The sequence below is a fragment of the Arachis hypogaea genome, chromosome 3 (assembly GCF_003086295.3).
Source record: "Arachis hypogaea cultivar Tifrunner chromosome 3, arahy.Tifrunner.gnm2.J5K5, whole genome shotgun sequence".
NCBI lineage: Eukaryota > Viridiplantae > Streptophyta > Magnoliopsida > Fabales > Fabaceae > Arachis > Arachis hypogaea.
This window is the reverse complement of record NC_092038.1, coordinates 48979424-49001177: the sequence shown is the minus strand read 5'-3', so window position 1 is coordinate 49001177 and position 21754 is coordinate 48979424.

Genomic DNA, 21754 nt, shown 5'->3' with positions numbered 1-21754 from the left:
TTTATTTAGCAAATTTTAAAATACCATCTGTCAAAACATCACTTATGTATTACAACAAAAGTGAAAAAAGTCAACAACGTTTTGTGCTGAGACAAATAAAAAATATAAAATTAACCATAAAAGGAGTGATAATATTGTGCTGAGAAAATATATTGAAGAGGAATTGAAGTGGAATGTTCCTCATGTTGATAGGTTTGCTTTAAATATCGAGAGAGTAAAGAATATTGTGAGTAAATGTGATGAGTATATAAGATGGAGAGTTATGTTAGTTTAAAAATATACTTTAATGGTCAGATTTTACTTCATACACATGAGGGTGTTATATTTTTATGTGAGAATCTATGTGTTATTATTGTTCCTCTTTCAGTAATGTTGATTTTTCAAAACCCTCAATATAAATAGGATATAATGCCGAAGGCGATGAATAATTTAAAGGTAATTATAAAATTGTTGGTCTAGCTGAAGATGTAAAGAAATATGATTTAATTGTTGAGGAAGATGTGGCAGATGTTACAAATGCACTAGAGAGTCAGCATCTATTTGAAAAGCCATCTTTTATGCATACTTTGAATATTGATGTCATGCATGCACCGAAATTTTCTGAATACGTCAACATAGGTAATTTTGTTATTATTATTATTATTATTATTATTAGTAGTAGTAGTAGTAGTAGTAGAGTATTTAATTATTTAGTTGCTTCCTATAGTTTAATCAAATTTTCAATTAGGTCCTTATACTATTTTTCTTTTCAATTGGATCGTTACACTGCTTTTAATTTTGTAATTAGGTCATTTTCATATAAAAAAAAGTTAAAACTAACAGAATATTTCTTCTAACATACATGCAGTCAAAGATCTAGTTAGCTTTTTAATTATGAATATCTTCAATTTGCGAAAAAATATTCAGTTAACTCTAATATTTTTTACACTAAGAAGGACCTAATCATAAAATTAAAAGCAGTGTAGGAACCCAATTGAAAGAAAAAAGTATAGAGACCTAATTGAAAATTTGCTAAAACTATAGGGACCAATAGAGTAATTAAATCTTAATAGGATAATTACAAGTATTATTATTTATATTGTTATTAGTATTGTTACCACTACGGTAATGATAATGATTATTATTATTGTTGTTCTTGTTGTTGTTATTATAAGTATGATTATTATTATTATTATTATAATTTTTATAATTAGTATTTAGATTTATTTTGTTTTATTATTGGTCCAGTTCCCACTGCTGTTGTAGACGGTGAATTCATTGTTAGAATGGAGTTTAAATTTAGAGAGACTGTTATTACGGCAATTAAAGAGTATAATATCCGAAGAGGCATTGATTATAGGGTGTATGAATTATAACCGACGATATTCTATGCTAAATGCGTACAATATGAAACAAGCTATGATTGTCTTATCAGAGTTAATCTTATAAAAAGATAGTACTATTGCGTGATAAGGTGGTACAACAGCAGTCACATGTGCACCAGAAGTACCCTCTCTCAAGATCATGCTAAACTAGACTTTGATACAATTGTAGAAGCTGAGCCATCCATAAAGGTAAAATCTGTCATTGCTGAAGTATAGTCGAAGTTCAACTACACGATAAGTTATCACAAAGCATGGTTGGCCAAGCAAAACGTTTGGTGGGTGGGAAGCTTTTTATGAAGCTTTGTCCACATGGTCAACGGTTGTAAAAGAACTATCATCAACTATTGAATACGAAACTACATATAGCTACTGAGGGGATGAGGTGGTTGAGGATCTCCAGATTCTAACGCAAGTCTTCGGGCTTTCTACCTTTGTATTAAAGCATTTAGAAATTGCAAGTCACTGGTCCAAGTTGACGGCACACACTTGTATGGATAGTAAAGGGGCTCTTTTAGTTGCAATATCACAAGATAGCAATGGGAATATCATGCATCTTGTATTTGCCGTAGCCAACGGTGAGACAGCCGATGTCTAACACTTTTTTCTTAGTCATCTGCGATCACATGTGGTTAATTGAGATGGTGTTTCCTTTATCTCTGATCGACACAAGTCAATTATCTCAGCTGTAGGTTGTAGTAATTGAGCATGGCAATATTCGAAAACTATTCACATGTTTTGCATAAGATACATAGCATCCAACTTCTTGAGGAGGTTTAAGGCACCGCATATGCAGAAGATGATTGCCAACATAGGCTATTCTAGAACAATGCATGAATTCAATATGCGTTATCAAAGATTATGTGAGCGGGGCGTGACTTACAAGCAGTAGCTAGACAATATCCCTCGATCGCAGTATGCATTGGTATACGATGATGGACATCGTTGGAGCCATATGACTACCAACCTAGTGGAGGCATTAACAGAGTATTGAAAGAGGTACGCAATCTTTCCATCGCAGCCTTTGTTAAGGTAACATTTTACAGGCAAAATACATTGTTCACAAGGAAGAAGGTTGAGGCTAAGGCTCATGTAAGTGCAGGTCAAATATCCGCTGAATATGCAACCAAGAAAATTCAGTCAAATCAGCGTGCAGCGAAAAACATCCAAGTTAACTTATTTGATAGGTAGAACGAGGTCTTTGTAGTGCGCGAGATGCCCATTGATTTATTTGTAGTAAATTTGCGTCTTCGACATTGTGATTGTGGTGAGTTCAGGTGGATCAAATTCTTTATCGCCATATCTTGTCAGTTGTGCATGAGGTATATACGATGGGAGAGATCCAAAAGGTGTACAGAACTCGATTCAGACCACTAGAAATCCTAACAACATGGCCTGTGCATCAAGGAGCAAGACTAGTACCCAATTTCCACCTCGAGCGAGTAACCAAAGGTCGTTCTAAGAAAATTTGCTACTTGAATGAGATGGATATGTGTGATCTACGTGGTCCTAGGCATTATAAGCTTTGTGGAGATGAGGGTCATATCCAAAGTAGATGCCTGCACCGTAGTGGAGCTAGTGCTAGTGGCTTGACTCCAAATTCGTAGTTTTCATATTAGGGAGTTTGTGATTTCAGGTGTATCCAACACTTTATTTAGTCTTATATTCATTTGTAGTTTGTCTATTTTGGATGTATTGAGTCATGTTATGGTTACTTTGCTAAATTTTTTAAAGCAACATAATGCATAAAAAATTAATTAAAATAACAATACATAAAAAATTACATTGCATATTTCGATGGACTAAACTTTATGATAATTCATTTAAAGATACTTTTCTTCATGGTTTGCGCCACTTTAGAACATTCTTTTTTTATCCTCTTCTTGATCAATGACGGGATCCATCTGGATCGACTCTTATGGGCCAGGTCAACCCTAAGATCAATTCACATCAATATAAATACCAATCCTAATCAAACTTAAATACAATCCTAGTCAATAGACAATAATAACAATCAAATTATCTGAACTAGGCTCATCAACCACATCATCACTAGAACTAGACTCATCAACTATATCATCACCTCTGAGTATGGTGGGTATGGATATTGTGGTGGGTATGAATATAGCGGTGGGTATGGTTGTTGATATTATGATATGTATGTGTATGGTGGGTATGGATATGGTGGATATACATATGACAGTTGATTGGTGGTTGTTGTTGCTAAGGTGGTTATTATTGCTGTGGTGGTTGCTCTTGCTTACTTAGCATGCTCAGAGTGCTATAGGTGATCACCAAATTTACCAATGTACTAGTCCATGTATTTGTCGGATGGTTGATAGTTGTCGACATCTTGACCTGTCAAGACACACGCAGAACTATTATTCCATTGCGAGATCCATTTTCCATGTTCTTGTCCCCAATTCTTGTTTTTTGGACCCATCAACACTATGTTATGGGACGCTTTAAGTTGCATAGCTTCTCCTGAGGGATCTTGATAAAATCCAAATTGTTTTCTAACCTTATTAGTCGGATGCAACTCCACAACCTCAAAGCATATTAGAGGCACAATTGCACTCCAAAGGTTTACAACATCATTGATCTCAAGTGGAATTACATGAGGCACAAATCGGTTGGGACTGTAAAAATACAAACTATAAAAACACATCAAAGCTCAAATGTATAAATACGCAATCATCAATTTAATTCAATATAAGTAAAAGTACAAATGACAAAACACATACCCCATCCAGAGAAAGATCATCCATCCTTCTCCTGACGTTAGAGGTTGTCCAATTTTTATATTGATCGATAGTGGGTTGATAATCATTCCACTTGACATATCATGTTCATATTAGAAAGTACTTACTACAGCAAAAATAATTAAAACCACATCTTATTTTAATTTTACCTGGGAGCGAGTGGAAAGCTGGTATCCACCGGCAGAGGCCCTATTAATGGCATCCATATCCAAGGCCACACAAGGAGCAATGTCAAGAAACCATCCATGTCCTTGCAATCATACCTTGATGCCTGACATAATGATCGATACATTTGATTAAACTTATTAATCTGAGAAAACTCACGAAATAATGGTAAATACTTCCAGTACACAATAATTCCAGACTTGTCACTGAATAATGTTGTACCAAATAAAAACATTATGTGACATTTCACATAAGTTTTCTTATTCTATTAGTTAATCAAATGTTGGCGCTGCATTAGGGTGAGAAACCATGCCAGCTTGATTCCGCTTCCTGGTTATTCATCCCAGAAATACTACCGAATTGGTTCATGCACTCGTTCTCTAACCCACTTATGATGTGATAAGTTGATCCAGTCACTGAAAAACCGTGAGTTCAGAATTCGAAAATTATGGTGACGTCCTCCAAAGTAATCGTGCACCCGCCGTGTGAAAGATGAAACATGTGTGTCTCAAGACGCCACCTTTCAATTAGTGCATCTATTGTCGGATTATGAGACATGATCCTCCAAATTTGAGATATATAATAAAATCTGGTCTCTCTCAGTTGTTCTTCCACCCTGACATGATATGAGTCTATTTTGAGTAAGTGTCTGTTGTGCAAATTTCTTAAACTCTGAAAATAAAAATAATAATTAACAGTTAATATTAACTATAACCAGTCAATAAATACTATTACCAATAAAATAAAATAATATTCAGTCTAATAACAATTATAATTAATAATTACTAAATTACTACAAATTATAATAATTGATAATTACTAAATTATTTATTAATTACTAATCATTATTGTAAACACAAAAATTACTTACATATATAAAATGTCAAATATATTCTATAATAAGATTCTTAGTATGTTTGATATCATGTTTTTCCATCTTCATATTTCTTAAACTCTATAATAAAAAATGACATGTATAAAATAATTGGATGAGAAATTTATGTAAATACAACATTCTAAAACACATTATATTTCGGTCCTAACTTTATTCTATATAAACTGCTATAGCCTACCGTGTAAGAACGGAAAAAATTAATTAACTATTTAATTAAAATAGAATAAATATAATTAAATTGATCAGAATAGGTTGAAAATGATAAAAATATTAAATTAAAAAATTTAATGAAGAAAATAGAATTTAGCATAAAAATCTGATTTACTGTGAAAGAGCACGTACTGGCTTAAATTGTCTGGCACTACGAATGAGAAAAATTAAATTATGAGTGGATAAATTTAAGAAATTGAATTTTATAATTTAGAAAAGATAAAAATATTTGGCATAGAAAATCGGAGACTTATTTTAAAGGTTTTGACCTGAGGTTGGACCAAACGAACAAAAAACGCGAACTAGGCTTAAGTTGGACCTAAACCCAATATATATAAACTTCATTAAGAGGCATTTCAGCCTCATTTCTATCGAAGAGTGAGGGAGAGGCGATGGATTGAGAGAAAGAAGAGAGGGTTTCACTATTCATCGCGTTTTTCCTTGGACCATATCTCCCTCTCCAGAGCTCTGATTAGCGTGCCATTTGTAGCCACGCAATCCATTTGTTGAGCTTTTCAATTGTATCCGAATAAAGTGGTAAGAAACTCAAATCCCTTGCTCCAATTTTCTACCCTATGTCAAATTCGAAATTTGGCTTTAAGAAATTGAGATTTTTATAGTTTTGGTTGTTTAGGTGTAATTTAGTTTGGGTGATTAGTGGCTTTCACCCCAAATTTCAGTGGACAAGGTAAGCAAATACTAAATTCTTGTGGTTTGTCTAATTCTATGAACCCAAGTGTTGATTTTGGGTAACTGTGTGAATCTAGCTTAAAATTCATGTTGATTGGAGTTAGTTTGGCTAATCGGATTGATTGGAAGTGAGCTTTGGAGGTGAAAATTGTTGAATTAATTTACTGGCTTAATTAGAAGCTTGGAAAAAATTGGCTAAGATATGATTTTGGTTCTCTTTAGATAATATGTAATGTTGTGTGAAACTTAGGCTAGTTGTCTTAAGATAAGATTGAATGATTGAGTATGTGATTAATTGTATGAGGATGTGATACGAGCTTGGTGAATCAAGATTTGAGGTTGAATTGTATGGATTTGATTTTTGAGAAAAATTGGGCCGGAGGCCATGATCAGGTAAGCTGATGAAATGAAATGATTGAATGTGATATGTGAGTAATTTAATAAAATTTGAATTATGTAAATTAATGATTTAAAATTATTGGAGGTTGGTGTGGAATGTGTGTGTTGGGTTGATAGGAGAGTGGATATGGGTTGTGTGATTGAGCTTTAGTATAATGATATGAAATGATGATAATTATGGATTTTGATGATGATTGATGATATTTGTGAGTATGACATTTAATATGGGAAAATATTGTTAGAATTGGAAATTATGGATTGAATAGATTGATAACTTAAATTGTTAGGTGTTGGATGTGTTGGATATGTTGGGTGGTTGAAAATTGATGGATTGAGTATTTTGAACGGTATAAAATTGCTTAGGACTGATATTGGAATGTATGGGTGTAGAAATTGAAATAAGAGTTTTGAAAATGAGAGGCTTTTGATAAATTTGATAAAAACTTATTTTTAACTAATTTTGACAGGCCATAATTTAGTTTCTGGACCTCTAAATTTTGTAAAACTTGTCTTAAATGAAAATTGGGTCCGTGCAGTTTATAACGTTTAAAGAATGGATGGAAAACGATTTTTTATGAAAAAGTTATACGCGTTTGAAGTTTTGTGTAAAAAACTAAATTTTCTGCACTTAGCAGCTTTTTGAAAAATCCACATTCATTCGTACGCATGGAGGGCATGCGTACGTGAGCAAACATTGCTGCCTCCTATACTTGCATACGAGGAGGTAGCTCGAATACGCGACAATGCAGTTTTCAACGTCATGCGTATGCAAGGAGTGGCATGCGTACGCATGACAACCCTGTTTTGCAGAAATTGTATTTTTAAGTTTTCAAGCATTCCTCTAGCTTTCTTAACCTCCAAAATACTTGTTTAAGGTCTCCTAACTAGTGTTTAGGCTTTGGGATGAGCGAGAATGCATTGGGAGAATTAAAAAGGGATATTTTCTGTTATGAGTGTAGAGGCGGTGACCTAAATTATAACATACTGTGGATGGAATAACTAGAGTGGGTGGTTGGAGTGTTGTATTGATGATGAATTGAAAATTGAATGTGAATAAGGAATTATGAAGGATTGAGGTTGAGGAATTTGATGAATATGAACAGTGATCTCTAGAATTAAATATTATTATTGATATATTATGATTGGTAAGTTGCTTTGTGCCTTGGGCAAGGATGATGGTTGGATCCCATTTGTTGAGGTTGCGGTGCCAGCGTAGGGGCTGTGGCAGTCTCTCACTTTTGTTCAGATGTGAGGACTAAGTCAGTCTCCTGCTCGCATAATCTTTCGTGCCATAAGAGTAAACTCAGGCATTATAACCCAAAAGGGTGAGCTGGGCACTATATCCCAGGGATGCGCATAAAAGTGAGCCAGACACTATATCCCAGGGTTAAAAATGAGTCGGGAACTATATCCCAGGGGGTGCATAAAAGTGAGCCAGGCACTATATCCCAAGGGTGCACAAAGTGATCTGACCACTATATCTCAGGGTCATAGTAGAAAGGCAACATTTCGAGTGGATGAGGGCTGGCAGTTGAATTGACAATTGATATACAGCCAATAGGACAGACATTCATCATATACATTTTTCTATGTGATTACTTGCTTTGATTGATTGCATTATGCCTAAATGAATAACATGCCTAATTGCTAATTGAATTACTTGTTGTATATGAACTCTTCTTATATTTTACTAGGTTTGAGGAGGTTTGGTAGGCGGTGGTGATAGGTCGTGTGGAGGGTAGGTTGGTGAAAGCTGTGTGGGACAGCAGTTACTGTTAGAGTAGAAATTCCTTAAGTTAGATAACCCTTTTATAGTTTTAAGCTATATTATAAGTTGGAATTTTATGTTCATGAGAAGTTTTAGGATTACCTTTGACTTTCCGAAACCTTATATCTTATATATTGGTCACTGTTACCATACTGAGAACTCCCGATTCTCATACCATATGTTGTTGTTATTTTTCAGATGCAGGTCTCAACCCACCTCGGTGAGTTTTGCGGATGGTGACAGAGCAGAGGATGATTCCAATTTTACTCTTGTTTTATTTTGTCATAGTTTCTCTCTCTTTTGTATATTTTGTTGCCTTAGAGACTTTATTTCTGAAAACTTTGAGAGATAGGGTGCTAGCTGTTTTATTATCAAAACTCTAATGTATCTTTTGTTTAAACTAGTCGGCCTAAACTCCACGGGTTGCGGCTAGTTCCCTTTTGGATATTGCATACACACACACACACACACACACACACACACACACACACACACACATATATATATATATAACTTGTTTACTTTACTTATTGCCTTATATATCTTGGAGCTTTTGCAAGGTTTTATATATTTTGTTCTTATTCGTGTCAACGTGCTTTTGTTATCGGATGTGAACGCTTCGCACTTTGTATCTCTATTTAATACGTCTTTGATCTTCTATTCCTTTCATAAGGCTTCTAGTTATATTATTTCTTGATTATATACTATTGTATGGAGCTTTAGAATTGTCGTGATGCTTTATCGCCTTTGCTCCATGACTATAGGGTGAAGTTTAATGTGATAGGGTGTTACATTTAGTGGTATCAAAGAAGTTTGTCCTCGTGAGCCTGAGGGTTTGATCGATTGTGCTTCATTGCATACTTTGGGTTATTTTTCTTTTGTGCTATTTAGGATATCTACTTGATATGCATAGCATGCTTGTTTGTGAGTACCCTATTAGAATAATTGAAGTACTAAGCTTGGGATATTAAAACTGATTACCTTGATATCAATTATTTGGTGTGGACAAAACTCGAATGGCAACTCATAGGCAAGGTCTATCACGTACTCGAAGAGAGAGTGGGGATAATCAATCAACTGATAGCCATGCCAAATTCATGGTAGTGATGATGAACTTAATTAACAAAATACAAGCGAGCACTGCTGCAATAACTCAGGCTATAAAAAGGATAGGGCAACCAGCCAGAAATGGAAACGGAGAAAGAACTGAAAATAACTTAGGTATAGGTGTCTCGATGACTTTAGCCGCTTTCCTGAATGTTTACCCGCCGATCTTCAAGGGATCAATAAATGCTACTGAAGCAGACAATTGGTTTCAAGCTGTAGAGCGTGCATTATGAGCTGGGCATGTCCCGGATAATCAATTTGTGGAGTTTACAATGTACCAACTAGTGAGAGAAGCTTAGCACTGGTGGCAAGGAGAGTGTCAATTGCTGCAGCAACAAAATGTGGACATTCTGGGACGTTATTCAAACTGATTTCTATCAGAAGTACTTTCTTGAATCACTGAGGGAGGCTAGAGAATTGAAACTCATGCGGCTGAGGCAAGGGTTCATGACTGTAGCTGAGTACACCGACAAGTTTGAGGAACTCTATAGGTTCTCAAGGGTATGTCAGGGTGCTTCTAAGTCCTATGAGGGATAGAAATGCATCAAATACCAAGTAAGGCTTAAGGAGAACATCATAAGTGCTGTGGCTCCGTTGGAGAGTAGAAGGTTTTCTAAACTATTGACCAAGAGCAGGATTGTAGAAGAGTACTCAAGGGAGGCTTTAATGACAAAGGACGACCGTCAAAAATTCTACGAGAAAGACCATGACAGGGATTTTGCACTAAAGGGTCAAGGCTTCAAGAGAAGTGGCCATGCACCAAAATACCCACAGGGCCGAAGTGATTACCGAAAGGATGACCACCACCGAGGACATGGTAAGGGAAAGCTAGCGTGGACATAGCAAGAGGACTTGAGATGCTCGAGATGCGAAAGGTACCATCCAAAAACATCGTACATGTTTGGTGGTGGACGAAATTGTGATCCTCAAAGTTGGTCTCTTTGTATTTGTATGAAATCTAAAATACCCCAAAGAGATCATGGTGTGATGAATTGGGATCTTAATAATCCCTGGTGTGATCACAACTCCGTTCAACTTAACCAGCAAGTGTACTGGGTCATCCAAATAATACCTTACGTGAGTAAGGGTCGATCCCACAGAGATTGTTGGTATGAAGCAAGCTATGGTCACCTTGTAAATCTCAGTTAGGCAGATTAAATTAGTTTATGATGAGTTTGAAAATTAATAATAAATAGAAAATAAAAGGGATAGAAATACTTATGTAAATCAATAGTTGGAGTTTCAGATAGGCGTATGGAGATGCTGTGCTCCTCTTGAATCTCTACTTTCTTATTACATTCATCCAATCCTTCTTACTCCTTTCCATGGCAAGCTGTATGTAGGGCATCACCGTTGTCAATGGCTACATCCCATCCTCTCAGTGAAAATGGTCCTATGCTCTGTCACAGCACGGCTAATCATCTGTCGGTTCTCAATCAGGTTGGAATAGAATCCCTTGATTCTTTTGCGTTTGTCATCACGCCCAGCCTTCAGGAGTTTGAAGCTCGTCACAGTCATTCAATCCCAGAATCCTACTCGGAATACCATAGACAAGGTTTAGACTTTCTGGATCCTCATGAATGCCGCCATCTATCTAGCTTATACCACGAAGATTCTGTTGGGGAATCTAAGAGATATTCGCCCGGCCTAGAGTAGAACGGAAGTGGTTGTCAATCACGCGCGTTCATAGGTGAGAATGATGATGAGTGTCACGGATCATCACATTCATCAAGTTGAAGTGCAACGTATATCTTGGAATAAGAATAAAATAGAATTGAATAGAAAGTAATAGTAATTGTATTGAAACTTGAGGTACAGCAGAGCTCCACACCCTTAATCTATGGTGTGCAGAAACTCCACTGTTGAAAATACATAAGTGAAAGGTTCAGGCATGGTCGAATGGCCAGACCCCTGAATGATCAAGAGACCAAATGATCAAAGACTACAAAGTCAAAAGATTAAACTGTCAAAAGATGTCCTATACACTAGTAAAAAGTCTTATTTATACTAGACTAGCTACTAGGATTTACATGAGTAAGTATTTGATGCATAAATCCACTTCCGGGGCCCACTTGGTGTATGTTTGGGCTGAGCTTGATCTATCCACGAGCTGAGGCTTTTCTTGGAGTTGAACGCCAAGTTATAACGTGTTTTGGGCGTTCAACTCCGGATCATGACGTGTTTCTGGCGTTTAACTCCAGACAGCAGCATGTACTTGGCGTTCAACGCCAAGTTACGTCATCAATTTTCGAATAAAGTATAAACTATTATATATTTCTAGAAATCTCTGGATGTCTACTTTCCAACGCCGTTGAGAGCGCGCCAATTGGAGTTCTGTAGCTCTAGAAAATCCATTTTGAGTGCAGGGAGGTCAGATTCCAACAGCATCAGCAGTCCTTTTGTCAGCCTTTTTCAGAGTTTTGCTCAAGTCCCTCAATTTCAGCCAGAAATTACCTGAAATCACAGAAAAATACACAAACTCATAGTAAAGTCCAGAAATGTGAATTTAACATAAAAACTAATGAAAACATCCCTAAAAGTAGCTTGAACTTACTAAAAACTACCTAAAAATAATGCCAAAAAGCGTATAAATTATCCGCTCATCACAACACCAAACTTAAATTGTTGCTTGTCCCCAAGCAACTGAAAATCAATTAGGATAAAAAGAAGAGAATATACTATAAATTTCAAAATATCAATGAATATTAATTCTAATTAGATGAGCGGGACTTGTAGCTTTTTGCTTCTGAACAGTTTTGGCATCTCACTTTTTCCTTTGAAGTTTAGAATGATTGGCTTCTCTAGGAACTTAGAATTTCCGATAGTGTTATTGACTTTCCTAGTTAAGCATGTTGATTCTTGAACACAGCTACTTATGAGTCTTGGCCGTGGCCCTAATCATTTTGTTTTCCAGTATTACCACCGGATACACAAATGCCACAGACACATAACTGGGTGAACCTTTTCAGATTGTGACTCAGCTTTGCTAGAGTCCCCAGTTAGAGGTGTCCAGAGCTCTTAAGCACACTCTTTTTGCTTTGGATCATGACTTTAACCACTCAGTCTCAAGCTTTACACTTGGACCTACATGACACAAGCACATGGTTAGGGACAGCTTGGTTTAGCCGCTTAGGCCTGGATTTTATTTTCTTGGGCTCTCCTATCCATTGATGCTCAAAGCCTTGGATCCTTTTTACCCTTGCCTTTTGGTTTTAAGGGCTATTGGCTTTTTCTGCTTGCTTTTTCTTTTTCTTTCTATTTTTTTTCGCAAGCTTTTTGCTTTTTTACTGCTTTTTCTTGCTTCAAGAATCAATTTCATGATTTTTCAGATTGTCAATAACATTTCTCTTTGTTCATCATTCTTTCAAGAGCCAACAGTTTTAACATTCATAAACAACAATATCAAAAGACATATGCACTGTTCAATCATTCATTCAGAAAACAAAAAGTATTGTCACCACATCAATATAATTAAATTAAATTCAAGGATGAATTCGAATTTCATGTACTTCTTGTTCTTTTGAATTAAAACATTTTTCATTTAAGAGAGGTAAAGGATTAATGGAATTTATTCATAGCTTTAAGACATGGTTACTACATACTAATGATCATGAAGTAGAGACACAAAATATAGATAAACACAACATAGAAATCGAAAAACAGAAAGAAATAAGAACAAGGAATGAATCCACCTTTAGTGGCGTCTTCTTCTTGAAGGACTAACAATGTCCTTAAGTTCTTCTATGTCCCTTCCTTGCCTTTGTTGCTCCTCCCTCATTGCTCTTTGATCTTCTCTTATTTCATGGAGAATGATGGAGTGCTCATGATGTTCCACCCTTAATTGTTCCACATTGTGGCTCAAATCTTCTAAGGAAGTGTTGAGTTGTTCCCAATAGTTGTTGGGAGGAAAGTGCATCCCTTGAGGCATCTCAGGGATTTCTTGATGATGAGCTTCCTCATGCATCTCTTGAGAACCGTGAAGGGTCTCTCTTGCTTGCTCCATCCTCTTCTTGGTGATGGGCTTATCCTCTTCAATGGAGATGTCTCCTTCTATGATAACTCCAGCTGAGTAACATAGATGGAAAATAAGGTGAGGAAAAGCTAGCCTTGCCATGGGGGAGGGCTTGTCGGTTATTTTGTAGATTTCATTGGAGATGACCTCATGAACTTCTACTTCCTCTCCAATCAAGATGCTATGAATCATGATGGCCCGATCCACAGTAACTTCAGATCGGTTGCTAGTAGGAATGATGGAGCGTTGAATGAATTCCAACCATCCTCTAGCCACAGGCTTGAGGTCCAGTCTTCTTAGTTGAACTGGCTTGCCTTTGGAGTCTCTCTTCCATTGAGCTCCTTCCACACATATGTCCGTAAGGACTTGGTCCAACCTTTGATTAAAGTTGACCCTTCTAGTGTAGGGGCGTTCATCTCCTTGCATCATGGGCAAGTGAAACGCCAACCTCACATTTTCCGGACTAAAATCTAAGTATTTCCCCCGAACCATTGTGAGATAATTCTTTGGATTCAGGTTCATACTTTGATCATGGTTCCTAGTGATCCATGCATTGGCATAAAACTCTTGAACCATTAAGATTCCGACTTGTTGCATGGGGTTGGTTAGGACTTCCCAACCTCTTCTTCGGATCTCATGTCGGATCTCTGGATACTCATTCTTCTTGAGCTTGAAAGGGACCTCAGGGATCACCTTCTTCTTTGCCACAACATCATAGAAGTGGTCTTGATGGCTCTTGGAGATGAATCTTTCCATCTCCCATGACTCGGAGGTAGAAGCTTTTGTCTTCCCTTTTCCTTTTCTAGAGGATTCTCCGGCCTTAGGTGCCATTGATGGTAGTGGAAAACAAAAAAGATTGTGCTTTGACCACACCAAACTTAAAATATTGCTCATCCTCGAGCAATAGAAGAAAGAAGAGAAGAAGAAGAAGAAGAGAATATGGTAGAGAGGGAGAGATGGAGGTTCGGCCAAGGTGAAGAAGAGGGGGTTGTGTTGTGTGAAAATGAAGTAGAATGGAAGGGTATATATAGGGAAAGGAGGGAGTGTATGTTCGGCCATCTAGGGTGGGAATGGGTGGGAAAATGGTTTTGAATTTTTGAAGGTAGGTGGGGTTTATGGGGAAGAGTAGATGGATGTGAGTGGTGAAGGGGGTGATTGGGAAGAGGGATTGAGGTGATTGGTGAAGAGTGTTGGGAAGTGTGACATGGGGAGAATACTCATCACAAAATAGGATTAGGAGGTAAGGTGGGAATATAGTAGGTGGGGATCCTGTGGGGTCCACAGATCCTGAGGTGATCCTGTGGGGTCCACAGATCCTGAGGTGTCAAGGAATTCCATCCCTGCACCAGATAGGCATGTAAAATGCCTTTGCACACCATTCTGGCATTTAAACGCCGTGTGGTGCACATTCTGGGCGTTCAACGCCCATGTAAAGCATGTTTCTGGCGTTGAACGCCAGTTTCATGCTTGTTACTGGCGTTCAGCGCCAGCTTTTTCCTCTAGGCACATTCCTGGCATTTAGCACCAGAATGTTGCTTGTTTCTGGCGTTCAGCACCAGGTTGATGCTCTGTTCTGGCGTTGAACGCCAGCCAGATGCTCCTTACTGGCGTTGAACGCCAGCCTGTGCTTCCTCCAGAGTGTGATTTTTCTTCTGCTGTTTTTGATTCTGTTTTTAATTTTTATATTTTTTTCGTGACTCCTCATGATCATGTACCTAATAAAACACAAAATAACAATAAAATAATATAAAATAAAAATTAGATAAAATTGGGTTTCCTCCCAACAAGCGCTTCTTTATTGTCAATAGCTTGACAGTGGCTCTCATGGAGCCACAAAGGTGATCAGGTCAATGTTGTATAGTCCCGACACCAAACATAGAGTTTGGATATGGGGTCTTAACACCAAACTTAGAGTTTGGTTGTGGCCTCACAACACCAAACTTAGAGTTTGACTGTGGGGGCTCTTCTTGACTCTGAACTGAGAGAAGCTCTTCATGCTTACTCTCTTTTGTCACAGAGGGATGGCCATGTGCCTTAAACACAAGGTAGTCCCCATTCAATTGAAGGACTAATTCACCTCTGTTGACATCTATCATAGCTCCTGCTGTGGCTAGAAAAGGTCTTCCAAGGATAATGCATTCATCCTCTTCCTTCCTAGTGTCTAAGATTATGAAATCAGCAGGTATGTAAAGGCCTTCAACCTTTACTAACATGTCCTCCACTATTCCATAAGCTTGTCTTAATGACTTGTCTGCCAATTGTAATGAGAACAAGGCGGGTTGTACCTCAATGATCCCCAGCTTTTCCATTACAGAGAGTGGCATAAGATTTATCCCTGACCCCAGATCACATAGAGCCTTTTCAAAGGTCATGGTGCCTATGGTACAAGGTATTAAGAACTTGCCAGGATCTTGTTTCTTTTGAGGTAGAGTTTGCTGAATCCAGGTATCTAGTTCATTAATGAGCAAGGGAGGTTCACTTTCCCAAGTCTCATTACCAAACAACTTGGCATTCAGCTTCATGATAGCTCCTAAATATTGAGTAACTTGCTCTCCAGTCACATCTTCATCCTCTTCAGAGGAAGAATAGTCTTCAGAGCTCATGAATGGTAGAAGGAGATTTAATGGAATCTCTATGGTCTCTGTATGAGCCTCAAATTCCTTTGGATCCTTAACAGGAAACTCCTTCTTGCTTGAAGGACGTCCCAGGAGGTCTTCCTCACTAGGATTTTCGTCCTCCTCCTCCCTTGTGCATTCGGCCACATTGATCAAATCAATGGCTTTGCACTCTCCTTTTGGATTCTCTTCTGTATTGCTTGGGAGAATATTGGGAGGAGTTTCAATGACTTTCTTACTCAGCTGGCCCACTTGTGCCTCCAAATTTCTGATGGAGGATCTTGTTTCATTCATGAAACTGAAAGTGGCCTTTGACAGATCAGAGACTAGATTGGCTAAATTAGAAGTGTTTTGCTCAGAATTCTCTGTCTGTTGCTGAGAAGATGATGGATATAGCTTGCTATTGCTCAGCCTATTGCGTCCACCATTGTTAAAGCCTTGTTGAGGCTTTTGTTGATCCTTCCATGAGAAATTTGGATGATTTCTCCATGATGAGTTATAGGTGTTTCCATAGGGTTCACCCATGTAGTTAACCTCTGGCATGGTAGGGTTCTCAGGATCATAAGCTTCTTCAGAAGCTGCCTCTTTAGTACTGTTGGATGCATTTTGCCATCCATTCAGACTTTGAGAGATCATGTTGACTTGCTGAGTCAATACTTTGTTCTGAGCCAATATGGCATTCAGAGCATCAATTTCAAGAACTCCTTTCTTCTGAGGTATCCCATTATTCACTGAATTCCTCTCAGAAGTGTACATGAATTGGTTGTTTGCAACCATGTCAATGAGTTCTTGAGCCTCTTCAGGCGTTTTCTTTAGGTGAATAGATCCACCTGCAGAATGGTCCAATGACATTTTCGAAAATTCAGACAGGCATAATAGAATATATCTAATATGGTCCATTCTGAAAACATGTCAGATGGACATCTTTTGGTCAGCTGCTTGTATCTTTCCCAAGCTTCATAGAGGGATTCACCATCTTTTTGTTTGAAGGTTTGAACATCCACTCTCAGCTTGCTCAGCTTTTGAGGAGGAAAGAATTTATCCAAGAAGGCAGTGACCAGCTTATCCCAGGAGTCCAAGCTATCCTTAGGTTGTGAATCCAACCATATTCTAGCTCTGTCTCTTACAGCAAAAGGGAAAAGCATGAGTCTGTAGACTTCAGGATCAACTCCATTCATCTTTACAGTCTCACAGATCTGCAAGAACTCAGTTAAAAACTGATAAGGATCTTCAGATGGAAGTCCATAAAACTTGCAGTTTTGTTGCATTAAGGCAACTAGCTGAGGTTGCCGCTCAAAATTATTAGCTCCAATGGCAGGAATGGAGATGCTTCTTCCATCAAATTTGGACGTTGGCTTTGTGAAGTCACCAAGCATTCTCCTTGCATTATTATTATTTTCGGTTGCCATCTCCTTCTCTTGTTCTAATGTTTCTGAAAGGTTACCTTTAGATTGTTGTAACTTAGCTTCTCTTAATTTTCTCTTCAGAGTCCTTTCAGGTTCTGGATTAATTTCAACAAGAGTGCCTTTATTCTTGTTCCTGCTCATATGAAAGAGAAGAAAACAAGAAAAGAAGAGGAATCCTCTATGTCACAGTATAGAGATTCCTTTATGTTAGTAGAAGAAGAAAGGGGAGAAGAGTGAAGAAGAATCCAAACTCAGGGGATAGATTGGGTTCAGTTATTTAGATGGAGAGAGGTGAAGAGAAGTGTTAGTAATTAAATAATTAAATAGAGTACGAAAAGAGAGGGCAAATTTCGAAAATAATTTTGAAAAAGGAGTTAGTAATTTTCGAAAATTAGAGATAAGATAAGATTAAAATTAAAATTTAAAACAACAAAAAAAAGAATTTTTGAAAAAGAGAGAAGTATTTTCGAAAATTAGAGAGGGATAGGTAGTTAGTTGGTTTTGAAAAAGATAGAAAATAAACAAAAAGTTAGTTAGTTGATTGAAAAAGATATTAAAATCAAATTTTGAAAAGATAAGAAGATAAGAGGTTAGATAAGATATTTTGAAATTAAATTTTGAAAAAAGATAAAATTTTTGAAAAAGATAAGATAAAAGATAAAAAGATCTAATTTTTACAATGACTTAACCAACAAGAAACTATAAGATAAGATTCTAGAACTTAAAGATTGAACCTTTCTTAACAAGAAAGTAACAAACTTCAAATTTTTGAACCAATCACATTAATTGTTAGCTAATTTTTGAAAATTAGATGTAAAGATAAGAAAGAGATTTTGAAAATAATTTGAAAAGGATTTTTGGAATTTTCGAAAAATAGGAAAAAAATGAAAAAGATATAATTTTTGAAAAAGATTTTGAAAAGATAAGATTTTTAAAATTGAAATTTTGACTTGACTTGTAAGAAACAACTAATTTTTAAAAATTTTTGACCAAGTCAACCCAAAATTTCAAAAATTTGGAGGGAAATAAGGAAAAGATATTTTTTTGATTTTTGAATTTTTAAAGAAAAACACTTTGAAGATCATGATGAACATCAAGAACATAATTTTGAAAAATTTTTGATGCAAAGAAAACATGCAAGACACCAACTTAGAAATCTTTAATGCATGGACTCTAACAAACGAAAAATGCACATGAAAAACAACAAACAACACAAAACAAGAAATCATCAAGATCAAACAAGAAGACTTGTCAAGAACGTCTTGAAGATCATGAAGAATACTATGAATGCATGGAATTTTCGAAAAATGCAAGAAAAATTTTTAAAGCATGCAATTGACACCAAACTTAAAAATTGACTTAAGACTCAAACAAGAACACAAAATATTTTTGGTTTTTATGATTTTATGATTTTTTTGGATTTTTATTGATTTTGTTTTCGAAAATATTTTTGGAAAAACGAAAAAGAAAAGAAAAATTTTGAAAAAGATTTTTGAAAAAAAATTTTGAAGAGAAAATTACCTAATCTGAGCAACAAGATGAACTGTCAGTTGTTCATACTCGAACAATCCCCGGCAACGACGCCAAAAACTTGGTGGACGAAATTGTGATCCTCAAAGTTGGTCTCTTTGTATTTGTATGAAATCAAAAATACCCCAAAGAGATCATGGTGTGATGAATTGGGATCTTAATAATCCCTGGTGTGATCATAACTCTGTTCAACTTAACCAGCAAGTGTACTGGGTCATCCAAGTACTACCTTACGTGAGTAAGGGTCGATCCCACAGAGATTGTTGGTATGAATCAAGCTATGGTCACCTTGTAAATCTCAGTTAGGCAGATTAAATTAGTTTATGATGAGTTTGAAAATTAATAATAAATAGAAAATAAAAGGGATAGAAATACTTATGTAAATCAATAGTGGGAGTTTCAGATAGGCGTATGGAGATGCTGTGCTCCTCTTGAATCTCTACTTTCTTATTACATTCATCTAATCCTTCTTACTCCTTTCCATGGCAAGCTGTATGTAGGGCATCACCGTTGTCAATGGCTACATCCCATCCTCTCAGTGAAAATGGTCCTATGCTCTGTCACAGCACGGCTAATCATCTGTCGGTTCTCAATCAGGTTGGAATAGAATCCCTTGATTCTTTTGCGTTTGTCATCACGCCCAGCCTTCAGGAGTTTGAAGCTCGTCACAGTCATTCAATCCCAGAATCCTACTCGGAATACCATAGATAAGGTTTAGACTTTCCGGATCCTCATGAATGCCGCCATCTATCTAGCTTATACCACGAAGATTCTGTTGGGGAATCTAAGAGATATGCGCCCGGCCTAGAGTAGAACGGAAGTGGTTGTCAATCACGCGCGTTCATAGGTGAGAATGATGATGAGTGTCACGGATCATCACATTCATCAAGTTGAACTGCAACGTATATCTTGGAATAAGAATAAAAGAGAATTGAATAGAAAGTAATAGTAATTGTATTGAAACTTGAGGTACAGCAGAGCTCCACACCCTTAATCTATGGTGTGCAGAAACTCCACTGTTGAAAATACATAAGTGAAAGGTTCAGGCATGGCCGAATGGCCAGCCCCCTGAATGATCAAGAGACCGAATGATCAAAGACTACAAAGTCAAAAGATTAAACTGTCAAAAGATGTCCTATACACTAGTAAAAAGTCTTATTTATACTAAACTAGCTACTAGGGTTTACATAAGTAAGTATTTGATGCATAAATCCACTTCCGGGGCCCACTTGGTGTATGTTTGGGCTGAGCTTGATCTATCCACGAGCTGAGGCTTTTCTTGGAGTTGAACGCCAAGTTATAACGTGTTTTGGGCGTTCAACTCCGGATCATGACGTGTTTCTGGCGTTTAACTCCAGACAGCAGCATGTACTTGGCGTTCAATGCCATGTTACGTCATCAATTTCCGAATAAAGTATGGACTATTATATATTGCTGGAAAGCTCTGAATGTCTACTTTCCAACGCCGTTGAGAGCGCGCCAATTGGAGTTCTGTAGCTCCAGAAAATCTATTTCAAGTGTAGGGAGGTCAGATTCCAACAGCATCAGCAGTCCTTGTGTCAGTCTTTTTCAGAGTTTTGCTCAAGTCCCTCAATTTCAGCCAGAAATTACCTGAAATCATAGAAAAACACACAAACTCATAGTAAAGTCCAGAAATGTGAATTTAACATAAAAACTAATGAAAACATCCCTAAAAGTAGCTTGAACTTACTAAAAACTACCTAAAAACAATGCCAAAAAGCGTATAAATTATCCGCTCATCATTTGGGTTAGTTCTATGCTACCACTACAGATTGCCAAGGCATATCTATAGGCATTGCCCATACAAGAAGAGTCAGGGTGCGGGCCGGTCTCAGCGACGGGGTTAAGAATATCTAATTTGAGGTAATTATAAAAATTGGTAACCGAATTTTAACTGCATTATATGATGTTGTAACCTGACACTTATTTGTAGCTTATAATGGGGATGAGGATTTAGAAATGAGAGTATCAGATTTAGCATTAGACTTAGGACCAAACTTAACTGTGCCGCATGTAATATTGTCGTTAGGGCTAGCAAAACTTAAGGTTTAGTTAGAGGAACTAATTGACAAGAAAAACTGATCCGACCAAGTATTTTTCCATGTGGAGCACCATTTATGTCACTAAGAAGGAGGATGGCAATATGAGGCTTGATACAAGAGAGAGTACCAATAAATCCTTGTGAACCGATATATCTTTTCTTTTGTAATTTGCATTAAAGTTCCTTAATTCGAAATCCTTCTTCGTAAATAATATTTGAACTTTTTCCACTCCTATTCCTTGTTCGCACGTATCCTTGCATGAAACTTGTACTCCTTGATATGAGCCTGAACTTGTTTCGACCAAATCAAGTATTGGGGAAATTACTGTTGAGTTGAGCCACCTTCATTCACGGACTCGTGATTTTCTTAAAATCAACAGGGACATATTTTAATTCAATGTGCTTTATTGTTTTTACCAAGGATTCTTAATTTGGAATTCATTTCTTAAGGTGCACTCTAATTCTCTTTCTGGTGCATTTTCTTATTTTCTACGACATCATTTTATTGCAACACAATGTATGTTTTCAATTTCTGGTGGATATCATTCGAATTGTCTGCTCTGTTTTGAGCTTGGTATCCTTTCAAATAAACTCAAGCTCATTTCGGCATCGCATACAATCCTTAGACGCAACCATCAAAATGTTAGTTCTTTAAAACACGACTTACGAACGCGAAAACCGAATCTTGTAAGTGTGGTACATCACGAGGAGTTGTGAAGCTTTGATTTTACAAAAAACATTGCCTATGACTAGTTGACTCACAAGGGTACAT